The 14,749-nt window shown below is 37.2% G+C and overlaps 1 protein-coding gene across 1 annotated transcript in view; it reads left to right on the plus strand.

The window, feature by feature from the left end:
- Window positions 1–4,409: 4,409 nt before the first annotated feature.
- itgb1a (integrin, beta 1a) overlaps window positions 4,410–14,749 on the plus strand; it is a 62,929-nt gene continuing 52,589 nt past the window's right edge. The window contains exon 1 of the mRNA XM_062991186.1: window positions 4,410–4,545. The gene's annotated coding sequence lies outside the window, so the exon portion shown is untranslated. The remainder of the gene's footprint in view (window positions 4,546–14,749) is intronic.

Here is a 14,749-nt window from a genome sequence, read left to right on the forward strand (position 1 = left end):
CAGTGCATTAGTGCAGGTGAAGGTAAGTCATGTTTTTATGCTGATTAATGCTGAGATCACAAAAGTTTATATATCTCTTGCAATATACTGACCACCCAAACAACAGATTATCTTTAAAAATAACATTATCTTTGAAAATAACGATACTCTGTCCCTTTAACTCCTGCTTAGGCTCAATCAATGTTGTGACCATAAAAGTATTTCTTTTCTTTTTAAAGATATTTTTTCAGTTGCTGCTACTATTAAAAAAAACATTCATAGAGTTCAATACCATATTGCAGCCAAGAGAGTTGTACCAAGAGACTGTAAGAAAAGTGCTCTTCCCAAGTGAAAGATTTAATCTGACCAGTCAAACCAGCTGCTGACTCACAATTAGAGCCATAACAGGTAAATTTATAGTGCCTCACATTAGAATGTTTAAGCAATTATGGCACAAGTGAGAGTGGTGAAACATTCTTAATAATATGGGTGAGCAAGAACAACATCTGGTTATATGGACTGTACTCTGCTAGATGTGAACATTTAAATGGGACAGTAAATGTTGGGCTGCAAATGATGACGTTTCTCAAGTCCATAAGAATGCAAGTACAGAGAAAAGCACAGATTGAGGAAGCAACCAATAGCTGATCTGTAGCTGCACAGTTTGTGTTAGTCATCCTCTAGTCTTTCATCAGTGCAAAAACAGATTTTTATTCATAACTTCAATAGCATTTAAAGTATTCAGCATATTAATAACTTCAATAGCTTTTAAAATATTGCTCCAAAACAAGTTGTATTTTATCAAGTGTAACCCACATTACATACTACAACTCTTATTCTGACACTTCTACCCTTTATTACATATTAAAACAAAGATTTTTATTCATAACTTCAATAGCATTTAAAGCATTCATCATATTAATAACTTCAATAGCTTTTAAAATATGCATCAAATTGCTCCAAAACAAGTTGTATTTTATCAAGTGTAACCCACATTACATACTACAACTCTTATACTGACACTTTTACCCGATGGACTATTCTATTTAAAAAGAAGATTAATTAGATAAAAAGATTAACACTAAATTAGTCTTCCCCCCCCCCGTAGCTTTTTAATGTGACATATATCCTACATTTGTCTGAACAGTTTATAATCTTAAACAATTTAACAATTGAATTTGATTGATGATGATGAATTATTTTTTAAAATAAATATGTTTGCATTGATTTTGCCTCAGTTTATGTCAGTATTATCACATAAATTGTTTGAATTAGACCATCATAGCAAATGTTATCAGAGTGATTCAGATTTTTTTTTTTAATTAATGGTAATGTCTGAGGGGGTTGGGGGGTTCAAGACTGTAGTATATTAGAATTGTATTTGCTGATATATAACTGTAAGTTAGTTAACGGTTAGAAGGTGGCAGTAAATACCTAATGACTATATAAGATAATGGCAGTAGAACTAAGCGAATGCACATGTAACAGGTTGGAAGCATTAATGTGTGTGTGTGTGTGTGTATGTTGCAAATAAATGTGCAGAGTTAAACGGATTCTCTCTCTGCCTGCAATCTCCTTCATCCAATATATCACAAAGACAGAGGGATTAACATTGTCTTGGATTAACATTATCTGTAGTTATGTTAAAAGTATGTTAAAGTAACATTTAAAACATTTAAAAATGTTTTGGGTATGTTCTTTAATGTTGTATTAAATGTCTTGAGATTAAATGTCTTGAGAATATTAAGAAAACTGACAAAAAACTGACAAAATAACGTTCAAGAAACGTTTTAATAAAACATTCATACAACCAAAATGGAACATTAAGGGAACGTTCAGAGGACCTTATTTGAAATGTTCTTAGAACATACCAAGACAACGTTCCCAGAATGTTAAATTATGGTTGCAAATGAGTTTTAGGTAACGTTCTATGAATGTTTTCATAACTTTAAAAAAACGTTCTGAGAACATCAAGAAAACTGGACAAAATAACGTTGAGGGAACATTCCAATGCAACGTTCCCACAACCAAAATGGAACGTTTGGGGAACGAAGAATGTAATTTTGTTAGCTGGGCACTAACTTACTAACTTAATTATCACTATCACTAACTAAATGATCACAATTAGGTCTGGCATTACTTACTTGGGTATAGATTCTCCATTTCCACCGCCGTGCCCAGGTATGTTTAAAAAGTTTGAGGCTGTTTCAATCTCCGAATTAACAGATTTGGTGCTGAAAACAAAGCCAACAACCTCCCCACTTGATGTGATGCCCCCACAGATAGTTAGGGAGACATTTGATATATTAGGACCTTTTGTCCTGGATATCATTAATTCTTCCCTAGCCACTGGTACTGTTCCAGCATGCTTTAAACATGCTGTAGTTACACCTCTGCTCAAAAAGCATACTCTTGATGCTACAGTGGTTAGTAACTGTAGGCCGATTTCTAAATTACCATTCTTGGCTAAATTGCTGGAAAAGGTTGTATATTCTCAGCTTTTACCATTTTTGAGTAGAGATGGTATTTCTGAGATTTTTCAATCTGGCTTTAAGTCTATGCACAGCACTGAATCTGCTCTTCTGAAGGTGACAAATGACTTGCTACTTACTGTTGATGAATTGTGCCATCCTCATTTTATTGGACCTTAGTTCTGCTTTTGATACTGTTGACCATGACATACTTGTTGGTCGCCTGGAAAAGTGGGTGGGGTTACAGGGAGAGGCCCTGAATTGGTTCATATCTTATTTTAAAAATAGAACCTTTTCAGTGAATATTAGCAGCTATTTCTCTTCTTCTGCTGATGTCTCTTGTGGTGTTCCACAAGGGTCCATAGTAGGGCCCCTCCTTTTTTCTCTCTATATGCTGCCATTAGGTCAAATAATTAGGAAGCACAATGTCAGCTTTCACCTGTATGCTGATGACATACAGCTTTATCTTCCCATTAGACCGAATGAAAATGGCTCGTTAACGTCTCTTAGCAGTTGTCTTGAGGACATAGGGAGGTGGATGGCTGACAATTTTCTTCAGCTGAATGAAAGCAAGTCAGAGGTTATCATTTTTGGGGGTCCTCATCACATCAATAGTGTCTCCAATAACCTTGGTCACTTGTCTACTTGTGTCAAAACATCTGTGAGAAATCTTGGTGTGATCTTTGACTATGACCTCAGATTTGATAAACAAATCAACTCTGTGGTAAGGAATAGCTTCTTCCAGCTCAGAAATATTGTGAAGATTAAGCCTTTTCTCTGCTATTCTGACCTGGAAAAAGTTATTCATGCATTCATTTCTGCAAGAATTGACTACTGTAATTTTCTGTATATTGGGATTAATCAGTCTCTGTTGCGGCGCTTGCAGGTAGTCCAGAATGCAGCAGCAAGGTTACTGACTAATACCAAGAAAAGAAACCATATTACACCCATCCTTGCCTCACTACATTGGCTGCCTGTTCAGCACAGGATTCATTTTAAAGTGCTTTTATTTGTTTTTAAAGCGCTTAATGGTCAAGCCCCGGCTTATCTCAGTGGTATGTTTTCTCCTGCAACCTCACAGCGATCTTTGAGATCAGCCACTCAAAACTGTTCCTAGGGCTCGTTTGAAGCTAAAAGGTGATCGTGCATTTGCAGTTTATGCTCCGAGGCTATGGAACACTCTACCTCCTAATATTCGACAAGCACCTTCGGCCGCTGTTTTTAAATCACTCCTGAAAACATACCTTTATAAGCTGGCATTTGAACAGTGAGGAGCCGTGGTAATTTTAATTTTCTAGTCTATTTTTATCTGTTTTATTTTTTCTCTTACTCTGTGTTTTTATTTGGTTTTTACTTTTTTTTTATATAATGTTGTGTTATGTATGCTTGTTCGATGTACAGCGCTTTGGTCAACGTAAGTTGTTTTAAGAGTGCTTTATAAATAAAATTTACTTACTTACTTACTTACTTACAAACACGATGTAACAACGACTAAGATTAATTAATATTCTGTTCCTTTGGAAATAAAATGCTAATAGAAACAAATTGTATCTGTTTGGGCCTCACGGCGGCACAGTAGGTAGCGCTGCCTTCTCATAGCACGAAGCTGCTACAGTTTCTTCCTACAAGTCCAAAGACATGCAGTCAAACTAACTGGAGATACTAAAATTGTCCGTGTGTGTGAGCGTGTGCCCTCTGATGTGAACTGGCTATTTGTCCGGGGTTTCGTCCTACGAATCTGACCCTCCGCGACCCTGATCAAGAAAACGCGAAAGAAAGCAGTGGTATAACAAACAATAAATAATGTCTGTGTGTGGTCAGTAGATGGTGCTGTTCTCTACTAAGTCACTCAACACTCATCTGTGATTTACTCGGGACGGTCTCTCTCTCTCTCTCTCTCTCTCTCTGCTATGCTTTGCCTTTTGATCAGGATCAGTACACATGTGGATCAGTGCGGACAGTTAAACCTGTTGGACTGTGTATATTCGGTTGGAAATAAAGGTGTAATGGAGTTATTGTGTGATTGCTGATCGTTAGCAGTGATCGGAGGGAATTGAACTTGCTGTGTAAACAGAGGGATTGGTACGCGTTAAAGGTAAAGAATGACTTATTGTATTGTTACAAGCTTTTCTTTACTTTCAGTGGTTTCTTTATTTACGTTACTTTGTTATCGTCCATCTTCAACAGAACGCTTTTCAGTATAAAACTGTGTGTGTGTGTGTGTGTGTGTGTGTGTGTGTAAAAATACTTAAAATACTGTATATTTTATTAATATTAGCAGCTTCTTTATTACACATGCTTTAATATCAATTTCTATTCACACAGTCACACAGTCTCAGTCTACTACTCAGTCTGTATTCATATACATCATTTACAGTTATATCTGTAACTAGTTTACTTTGGAGTAGAAATGCCTTGTATCAGAATTAAACATTTACTGGACTACACTTTATGTAATTAACAAATGGAATACAAAAATATTTAATTGATGTTAATGTTTGATTTTACTTACAAGATGCAGATCATCTTATAAACCTAGAATCTGAAGCATTCATGTCTGAAGTCCAGCCAGAAAGCCAATTATGACCTGCAGACATTTACATTTTTGGCATTTAGCAGACGCTTTTATCCAAAGCAACTTACATTACAGTTATAGTATACAGTTTGAGCAATTGAGGGTTAAGGGACTTGCTCAAGTTGTGGGGCTTGAACCAGCGACCTTCTGATTACTAGTCCAGTATCTTAACCACTAGGCTACAGCTTGCCCCTAGATTTGACCTGACCTGTACCATCTCTCCTAAAACATATTTATGGGTGGCTCTCAATACTTTTATTTTTTATTTATTGTTATTTTTACTTGCTTTTAACAATGAGTTTTATAAATGGTGTACATGCCAATTCAGTCAAAAAAGCGTTTGTGATGTTAGGCTGATGTTGAATGAAAAACCTGGTTTAAAATCAAGATTTCAATTCATCCCAAGGCTATGTGTAAACCACTGGAGTTTCTTCACTCCTCAAACCACATCCTTATGGACCTCACTTTGTGCACAGGGCACAAGTGGGAACAGAAAATGGCCTTTCCTAAAATGTTGCTACAAAGGTGGGGGTATATAATTGATTTTTTATATTTTTAGCATTGGGTGTGTCTGAAACGCCTGATTTAATAATCAGAAGGGGTGTCCACATACTTATGGTAATATAGTGTACATCTGTTTAAAAAAGCCTTTAAAATAATCAAAACCAAGAGCATGCTATAATTTAGCATAAAATATTGGGGTATACTGTCTTAAATCTAGTAGACACAACAGGTACTTAAAGTGCATGCTTAAATGCATAAATTATTTATTGCTATATTTATACATTGAGCAGATAAAAGTCGCTGTGTCCTAAATACTATGCTATGCACTATATACTGTGTTAAATGTATAATATTATAACATTTGAGGCTGAATTAATGCAAGAACATAAATGCATAAAACACTCCTCATGCTTTTTATTCTTGACCATGCATTGGTTTAAAAGGAACACTTTCATTTTGCTATTTTTAATAGTGAAAATGACTAGTTCCAGAGCTTAAATTTTGTACTTCAAAACTATTTGTAAGAAGCTGGACCTTCCCAAATTATGTCACTGACTGGAAAATTTTGCTCAAAATCACATGGTGTGCAAAATGAATTAGGCAGCATGCAAATGTGTTTTAGTGCAGGGGATTTAAAGTGAAGTTAAAAGGAAGGCTGTTTGCATTTAGCTGTTAGTTTGTCCTTGCTAACATCTGCTGGACTCACACAGATGAGCACAGATGGTAAACAGAAAAAGAACAGAAAATTTGGCCTTTGGTATAATCCAAGGTTACATGTAAGGTTTTGGTCAAAGACTCAGTAGCACTGATGTAGCGATAGAAGATTGGATAAGGAAAAACGTCATTGACCAGGCACATCTTTATTCTTCAGAAGGACGTCTGGATGTCTTTCACATCACTTATATCAGCCAATGGGCTTGACTTTAATCCATTAATGGGAGTAAACACAGGGGGTTGGGGGAGTTGAGAATAGCAGGCTAGTATTAAACAGATGGAAGGAGAGTGCACCATTGTTTAATCAAGAGAGTGGTTGTAGCACAGATACACTTAATTGTAAAAAGTGTGTGTGTGTGTGTTTGGGTGTTGGTGTGATGTTTTCAGTGTGTTAAAGATTAATAGTTTAAACCAATAAGAATCACATTTCAGCAGATTTATGAATCAGGGCTTAATGACTATAAAATTGGACCCAGTTTGGCACTATCGGTAAAATCATTTTTTATCAAATCATTTAATAGTCAAAATGCCAAATAAACTGACAAAGCAATTTACTGGGTTAGGATGGAACATGGAACAAACTATAAGAGGAACATTCAGAGTGACAGTGCATATAATTATGTATTTTCATGACTAGCTGTGCAGTAGTGTAGCCTTTGCATTTAGCACTGCTACATTAGTCAGCACTCTTTTTCTAATAAACAGGAAGCAACAACATAGCATGATTTATTCAGAAATAAGTAAGTTATGCTAATGCGGGTGTTTACTTGAGAAATAGGAAAGTATATAGACATTCACACTAACAACAGCTAACAATTAACTGTTTCAAGAAGGTTCTTTTAAACAGACATGTATCCATGTCTGTGGAACATCATCTATTTATAAGAACATTCTGCAACACACCTTATTCACAGACCAGGAATGTTAAACCTCAGAAAAAACCTAATGCCAGGGTTGTCAGGTCCAGCAAAAAATCCAACCCAAAGACCCATCAGAAGCTGTAATTAGCCCAAAAGTTGTCACAGACGTTTGAAGAAAACTGAATATAAATGTCCCGTTCTTCCTGCAAACACGTCCTAAAATGTGCAACAGTCCGGGGTCGTCGTTGTCGCATTTTTCATTTCAAAATTCTCCGCACATTCTCTATTGGGGACAGGTCAGGACTGCAGGCAGGCCAGTCCAGTACCCGTACCCTCTTTATCCGCAGCCATGCCTTTGTAATGTGCTTTGTGCAGCATGTGGTTTTGCATTATCTTGTTGAAAAATATATGGACGTCCCTGGAAAAGATAACATCTTGAAGGCAGCATATGAACTTCTCAAGATCTCCATGTACTTTTCTGCATTAATGCTGCCATCACAGAAGAGTAAATTACCTTTGCAACGGGCACTGACACAGCCCCATACCATGATGACTTTTGGACTTGTTGCTGATAACAGTCTGGATGGTTCTTTTCGTCTTTGGTCCAGAGCACATGGCGTCCATTTTTTTTATTTCAAAAAAGACCTGGATTGCTGATTCATCTGACCACAATACACGTTTCTACTGTGTGATGGTCCATCCTAGATGCCTGCGAGCCCAGAGAAGTTGACGCCGTTTCTGGACATGGTTAACAGTCAGTGGCCTTCAGTCTGGTTTCCGCCCCCAGCACAGCACTGAGTCAGCCCTCCTCAAAGTCACAAATGACCTTCTTCTTTCCTCAGACTCTGGACAAATTAATATTCTCGTCCTCCTTGATCTTACTGCAGCTTTTGACACCATTAATCACTCCATTCTTCTGTCCCGCCTTGAATCCTCTGTCAACATCACTGGTACTGCCCTTTTGTGGTTAAGGTCATATCTCGTAAACAGACAACAGTTTGTTAATATCAACAATTGTAGTTCTGCCATTGCTCCACTGTCCCAAGGCGTTCCCCAAGGCTCAGTGTTAGGTCCCCTTTTGTTTATTCTTTATATGCTCCCCCTTGGTGACATCATACGTCGGCATGGTTTACATTTCCACTGCTATGCTGATGATATTCAGCTTTACATCTCCTCCAAATCCATTAATACTGAACTTCACTCCACTCTGACAAATTGCATCACTGAAATGAAATTGTGGATGAAAGCTAATTTCCTCAAATTAAACTGTGAAAAATCAGATATGATCATCGTAGGTCCTACAACCCTGGCAAAAACCACAAAAAATTTTCAAATTACCATTGATAATGACACTTTGTCTCCGTCTTCTAACATCCGAAATCTTGGTGTAATTTTTGATAGCAACCTCTCTTTTGACCTCCATGTAAATCACATCACCAAAACTGCTTTCTTTCATCTAAAAAACATAGCACGTCTACGTCCATCACTCTCCTTTTCTGCCGCCGAAACCTTGATTCATGCTTTTATTACATCCAGAATTGATTATTGCAATAGCATCCTTTATGGTACATCTAACAAAATCCTAAAAAAACTTCAGTATATCCAGAATTCAGCTGCTCGCCTCCTTACTCATACTCGCTCCCGTGATCATATTACACCTGTTCTCCAAAAACTTCATTGGCTTCCCGTTGCTCAACGCATTCAATTCAAAATTCTTCTATTCACTCACAAAGCTCTCCATAATCAGGCCCCATCCTACCTCACCGACCTGCTCCATCAGCACATTCCCTCCCGTAGCCTTCGCTCTTCTGAGGCTAACCTACTGTCCATACCCTCTAGGACCAAGCACCGGACCTGGGGTGACAGGGCCTTTTCCATAGCTGCTCCATCTTTATGGAATGCTCTCCCCAAACACCTACGAGATTGTCCTGACCTGTCCAAATTCAAGTCACTTCTCAAAACTCATCTATTCAATATGGCATTTAACTTGTAACAACACGAAATAAATGCTTTTATTTTTGCTATTCTTTTTAATAGTTTTTATACTTAGATCACGACAGAAATGTGAAGTCCTAGATCCTAAAACTTGTAAAGTTTTCAGTTTCCTGATTGCATGTAAATCTGTCCTGTTTCTGTCTAATTTTAAGAAATTGTTCTATATTTGTTGTTCTCTCTCATAATTTAGCTAATTTTTAATGAACTGTCTTATGCTGCTCTCTTTGTTTTTATCTTAATTATTCTTGATGTTGATGTACTATTTTGATTTTGTACTATGATTTGTATGGTGTATGTACGTATTTGTTTTGATTATTTGTCTTATGTAAAGCGTCTTTGAGTATCTTGAAAAGCGCTATATAAATAAAATGTATTATTATTATTATTAACACAAGGCTTCTTTTTTGCACATTAAAGTTTTAAGTGGCATTTGTGCATGTAACTCTGTATTGTAGTGCTTGACAAAGGTTGCCAAAGTAATCCCTCACCCATGTGGTTATATCAGCTATTGTTGAGTGGCGGTTCTTGATGCAGTGCCGTTCTTGTTGCGCCCTTGGCCTTTAATTCCTCCTGATTCCTAGAATCATTTAATGATATTATGTACTGTAGAGGGAGAAATATGCAAATCCCTTCCAATCTTTGAGGTACATTGTTGTTAAACATTTCAATAATTTTCTCACACATTTGTTGACAAACTGGAGATCCTCTGATCATCTTTGCTCATCAAAGACTCTCAGCCTTTCCTGGATGCTGCTTTTGTACCAAACCATGACTACAATCACCCGTTGACATCACCTGTTTGGAATCACAGGAATTTCACATCATTACTAGCCCTAAATTGCCCATCCCAACTTTGTTTGGAATGTGTTGCAGGCCTGAAATGCAGGAATGAAGGTTTATTAATAAATGAAATGAAGTTGAACTCTTTGTTGTACTGACTTGCTGTGCAGCTTCCTTTTAAGAGTTTTGATTAAGAACTATTTAGTCTCAGAACTTGAAGATGGACTGGCTGCTCTAGCTTGCCACTAGATGTTAGTGAATTTCTAAATATATGCATATAAGATGCCTTCAATGAATTGATGCCCTGCCAGGGTCTGTTGCTGTTTCCAGGTGGTTCCTGGTAGAAATGTAAGAAATTCATAGAATTGTTTTAATAGCAACTGTATAATGTCAGGATGCTGAGGAATGTTTTGATATCTGCGGACCGTTTCTGAGCAGTAAGTGTGGGTTTACAACCACTGACTCAAAATGCCCATTCGTTAAAAACCCAGTTTCTATTTTTAAAACATTTTTATGTGCTGTTCCAACGCACCACAGACCAGAATACTTTCAATGTGAAAGAAAATCTTTATTTTGGGATTGGTTTTGGTTTTTCTTGTTTCTGCATTTTGTTTGATGTCCTGAGAGATGATATTGTGTTGTGTGAAGGGTCTGAGAATGTTCTGGTGAACGTTTAGTGTGCTTGTTGTTTTTAGGCTTTGTTTATGAGATAAACTCTGGGGGGGGGGTGCTGATACTTTTGTTTAACTTTGACCAACACACTTTGTGGAACAGAACGTCCTGAAAAATAATGTTTTAGATATAGGCTGGACCTCCTTTCATCTCATTACCAGTGACAAGACATTGTTCATGCATGAAAAATTGATACCTGAAATGAATTTACCAATTGTATTCAGTTTACTGCTCTAATCCTTGAACTGCTTTAGTGATTATATTATATGAAAGCTGAAATTGAAGTGGGGTATTAAATACAACCTGTCCTGATATTAAATTGCCTAATGAGATGCATGCTTGTTTATTGGTGTTTATTCATTGTGCAATGTCTATTGGTGCCACTTAGTGTTGCCCCACCACATTTTTTCATCTTTTATGTTTTTTTAGTTACAGTAGGTTTGGTTCTACCCAGAAATTCAGAAATGGCAATAGTATACCCTGGACAGTGTGCCATTCCATCGCACACTGTTAGAGATGAATAGTGGGGATTTGTGTGTGGGCTGTGACACTTTCCAGATGTCTGCAGTTCCCATGGTGCATGTGTGACTGACTGGCTAAACAATCATAAAAAATAACAACCTGTTTAAAAGTCATCATGGTAGCAATGCGTTGCTCATCTGCTTTGCCACTGTGATTGTTAAGCTAATTGAATTGGCTGTGTTTAAAGTGTTTTTACTTTAATGTTTATTTGGATTGTTTGTAGGGGTGAGCTGCTATTTTTATTTGAATATCTGTTTCTCCTGTTTTGGATGGTTTGGAAGCTTGTTGTTCTTTTGTGTACTTCTTAGCTTAGTTTGTCTTTATAGTTAGTTGAAGGTTTTGTTTATTGGCCTTAGCTCACCCTAATGCTCATGTATATGTATTGGTCTTGAAGAGTTGTAAATAGTTCACTTGGAATATTCATCTGGAATATAGTAAGTTAATGCAGTGCCATTTAAAATGACTTTGTTTGTCTGTGAGCTAGTGTAGAGCTACAACTGGTTCTATTATGGCTATGTTGAATCTGGAAATTTTTTACTTGGGAATTTTTTAATGAGTACCTTAATAATGATTTGATGACCCTTAGCGGTACCCTCGGTTGGTGGTGAGGTTGTAAGGTTAAAGCTGCTGCTGGTCCGGCCTGTGAGGTTAAACCTAGAGTATATGGCTTTTGCAGCTTTATATAAGATAAGATTTAATAAATAAATATATATGATAACATATATGGCTATAGCTGTTTTTAAAGTGCAGAAAGTATATGATTGTCCAATGACTACAGAACTACAGAAAATTGTCCAGTGCAGGTGATTATGTATTGATTATTGGAAAAATTAGAGCCCAGAGTTGTACAGTCTGGACCTCCGTCCTGCAGTGGGATGTCAGGGGTTCATCATGATTGCTGACACCTCTGCCTCCATCTCCACTGACGTAACAGCCTTTGCAATGGTCTTGTTAAGTCTATTGGTGTCCTTGGCTGTGATGCTGCTGCACCAGCACACAACAGCATGACAGACTGGCCCTTTGAATGCCTTTGGTAGGTGAGAAAGAAGGTAGAGCTACTGCACAGTTGCTCGGACTATACTGAGGCCTGCTCACTCAACACCAAGTTATGATCCATCATCTCCTAGTTCTCCTGGATCAAGGCTAGATGCCTGATTCCGAGTCTGCCAAGCCTGTCTTTAGAAGTGAGTGGAAATGAACTCTTTGTAGGTTGAGATTAAGGCTGGCAAGGCTTTGTGAAACCAGCAACTGGAGTAAGAGGCATAGGGAATGGCCTCTGCTTCTTCTTGCTTTACCCCAGGTTTCTCAGGATCCATCCCCGTCCTTGGGTTCAGCTCCACCTATTCAAAACAATCCACAATTCATGTTGTATTACAAACATATTGCATTTGTATCTTCCTTTTATGAAAGTGAAGACACATGTTTGGGTGCATTCAAAATAATTTCTGTTGTGTTACACTGGCCCAAAGATGTATGGTTTATACTTCTTCAAAGTAAAATGTTGCATCTAGTTTATCACAAGAATGTGTTTAGCTCAGTACCAGAAAAGTGGCCTCCCTCAACCTGCAAAAGAAAGATCCTTCTCTAAGAGCTCTACGAGCTTTTCTAAGTATGGTGGGTGAGTACTAATGTTTCTATAGTCTTAATCTGGCAATTTTGTGATAGACAGTCAGCTTTAAAACATAGACAACAGTGTCTATGGTAACAACAAGCCATCAAAAGATGTAGGGTTGTTTACCCACCCTGCAACATGTAAGTTTTGACCATAGCTTTAAGTCTTCTATATTTCAGGGTTTTTGAGACAATGGTGAGGTTTCTGTACAATTTTCTATTTGTATTTGGAAAACTGTGTGCTCTTAGTCAGTTATGCTTAATGGTGTTTTGTATGTATCTGACAAAAGTGGTTGTGGTTTCACTGTATTACTGAAGGGGTTGGAATTGATTGTGTCAGCACCATAGCATGCAGTACACATCAAGTCTTGAAGGCTGACTGGCTTCTTTAAAGTAACTGTATGCACAGAGCTTCTGGTTCAGTAATTAATGCTGCTGATGTGAAAACAACATTGCGAGAGGTAAGGTCTGTCCTGTACCTGAAGTTTTGAAACATCCAGCTATCGACACAGATTATAAACTGTTTGCATTCAGATAAAAAAAATTACATTTTAATGTTTTTTTCTGTCTGTGCTCTTACCAATTAAATGAACATTGACTGTTCTGATTCTTTTTTCACAAAGTACCTTGGACATTCAATTGCAAAAACAAATTCTGTTAAAATAGAGTGACCTCTGTGATCTTTCCAGACACAGACACAAGACTTTGAAGTATGTCTGTGGGAATTTGTGCATATTTAGTCAAAAGAGCTAGAGATGGAACGATGGATCGGCTATAAATCATTTTTAATCAAAATATGCTATCGGCGATATTTCCCAAATGTAGCCGATCCGATCGTGAGATATAAAGACCATGTTAAGCTTAACAGCTCAGTGGATTGATCCAGACTTTGAGCTACAAAGCACCAACCATCACATCACCATTCATCAACCATCGTACAGAAACCATCGTGAAAGCTCTTCACGACCTAAAATAACATCATTAACGTTGTGCATCATACATAGTTCAGGATCATCTGCTCTCTGACTGACAGAAAACTTTTAGCTCCACAGACGGAACGAGTCTGACTCGGTTACCTCTCTGTGGTAATAGCAGTTTAATTAAGCTTTTTAATTGAGCTTTTTAATGTAAGAGAGTCACACAAAATGTTCTGTAGTAGCTGGTGTTTATTTAAAACCACAACATTAATTAATAACAGTAAACACGGAGAGATAACTGAGAAAAGAAACTTACGCTTCACATAAAATGAATCGACTCATGAATCACTTATATCGATACTGTGAACAGAGCGTCTCTCTTAACAGAGAACAGAGCGTCTTCTGTCAGCGGTTTATCTTCACTGTTCGTCCTATTTTTAAGGTTTTTTCAGACTGAACTGTATAACATCTAGCGTGTGTGCGTGGTCAGTTAGACTAATGAGATATGTCTCCCGTGGGTGAAAAATGAATTGCTTTAGTTTTAGAAGTAAAAAAATCCAAGTATGTATCTCTGCAGACCGGAGAACCGTGAGTAGGAGGGGCTTATACCGCAAGTGGGTGGGTACCCGTAAGTAGGAGGGGCTTATGCCGCAAGTGGGCGGATATCAGCGAAAGAACGTCTGCAAGACAGGGTCCTAAAGGAGTAGGGTTCAATGAATTTCCGGTCTTAACCCACTATTTAATATGCAACTTTCACATCGGAAACATAATAAAAATACAATTAAAATAGTATATGTTACCTGTTATTGTTCAAATATCATTGTCAGGTACAGGTTACAGGTACAAGTTAAATAAAATGCATTTACATTCTGATTTTGGATAAGAGGTATTACTAAACAATATTAGTAATAGCATACACCAATCAGGCATAACATTATAAGCCCCTTCTTGTAAATCTAAAACCCAAATAATTAACCTTAATAGGTCCTTAATATTCTAACACATTTGTCCCTAAGGACAAAAAATTGCCTCTTCGCAAAACTGCTGTAAAAATATTATGCATGAATATAAAACTTTTAAAACTACTTCTGCAGTTTGCCTGAAATATACATATCCAATATTACTTTTTTTTAACCTTTTAAATGCTGG

Source organism: Trichomycterus rosablanca, chromosome 3 (assembly GCF_030014385.1).
Source record: "Trichomycterus rosablanca isolate fTriRos1 chromosome 3, fTriRos1.hap1, whole genome shotgun sequence".
Taxonomy (NCBI): domain Eukaryota; kingdom Metazoa; phylum Chordata; class Actinopteri; order Siluriformes; family Trichomycteridae; genus Trichomycterus; species Trichomycterus rosablanca.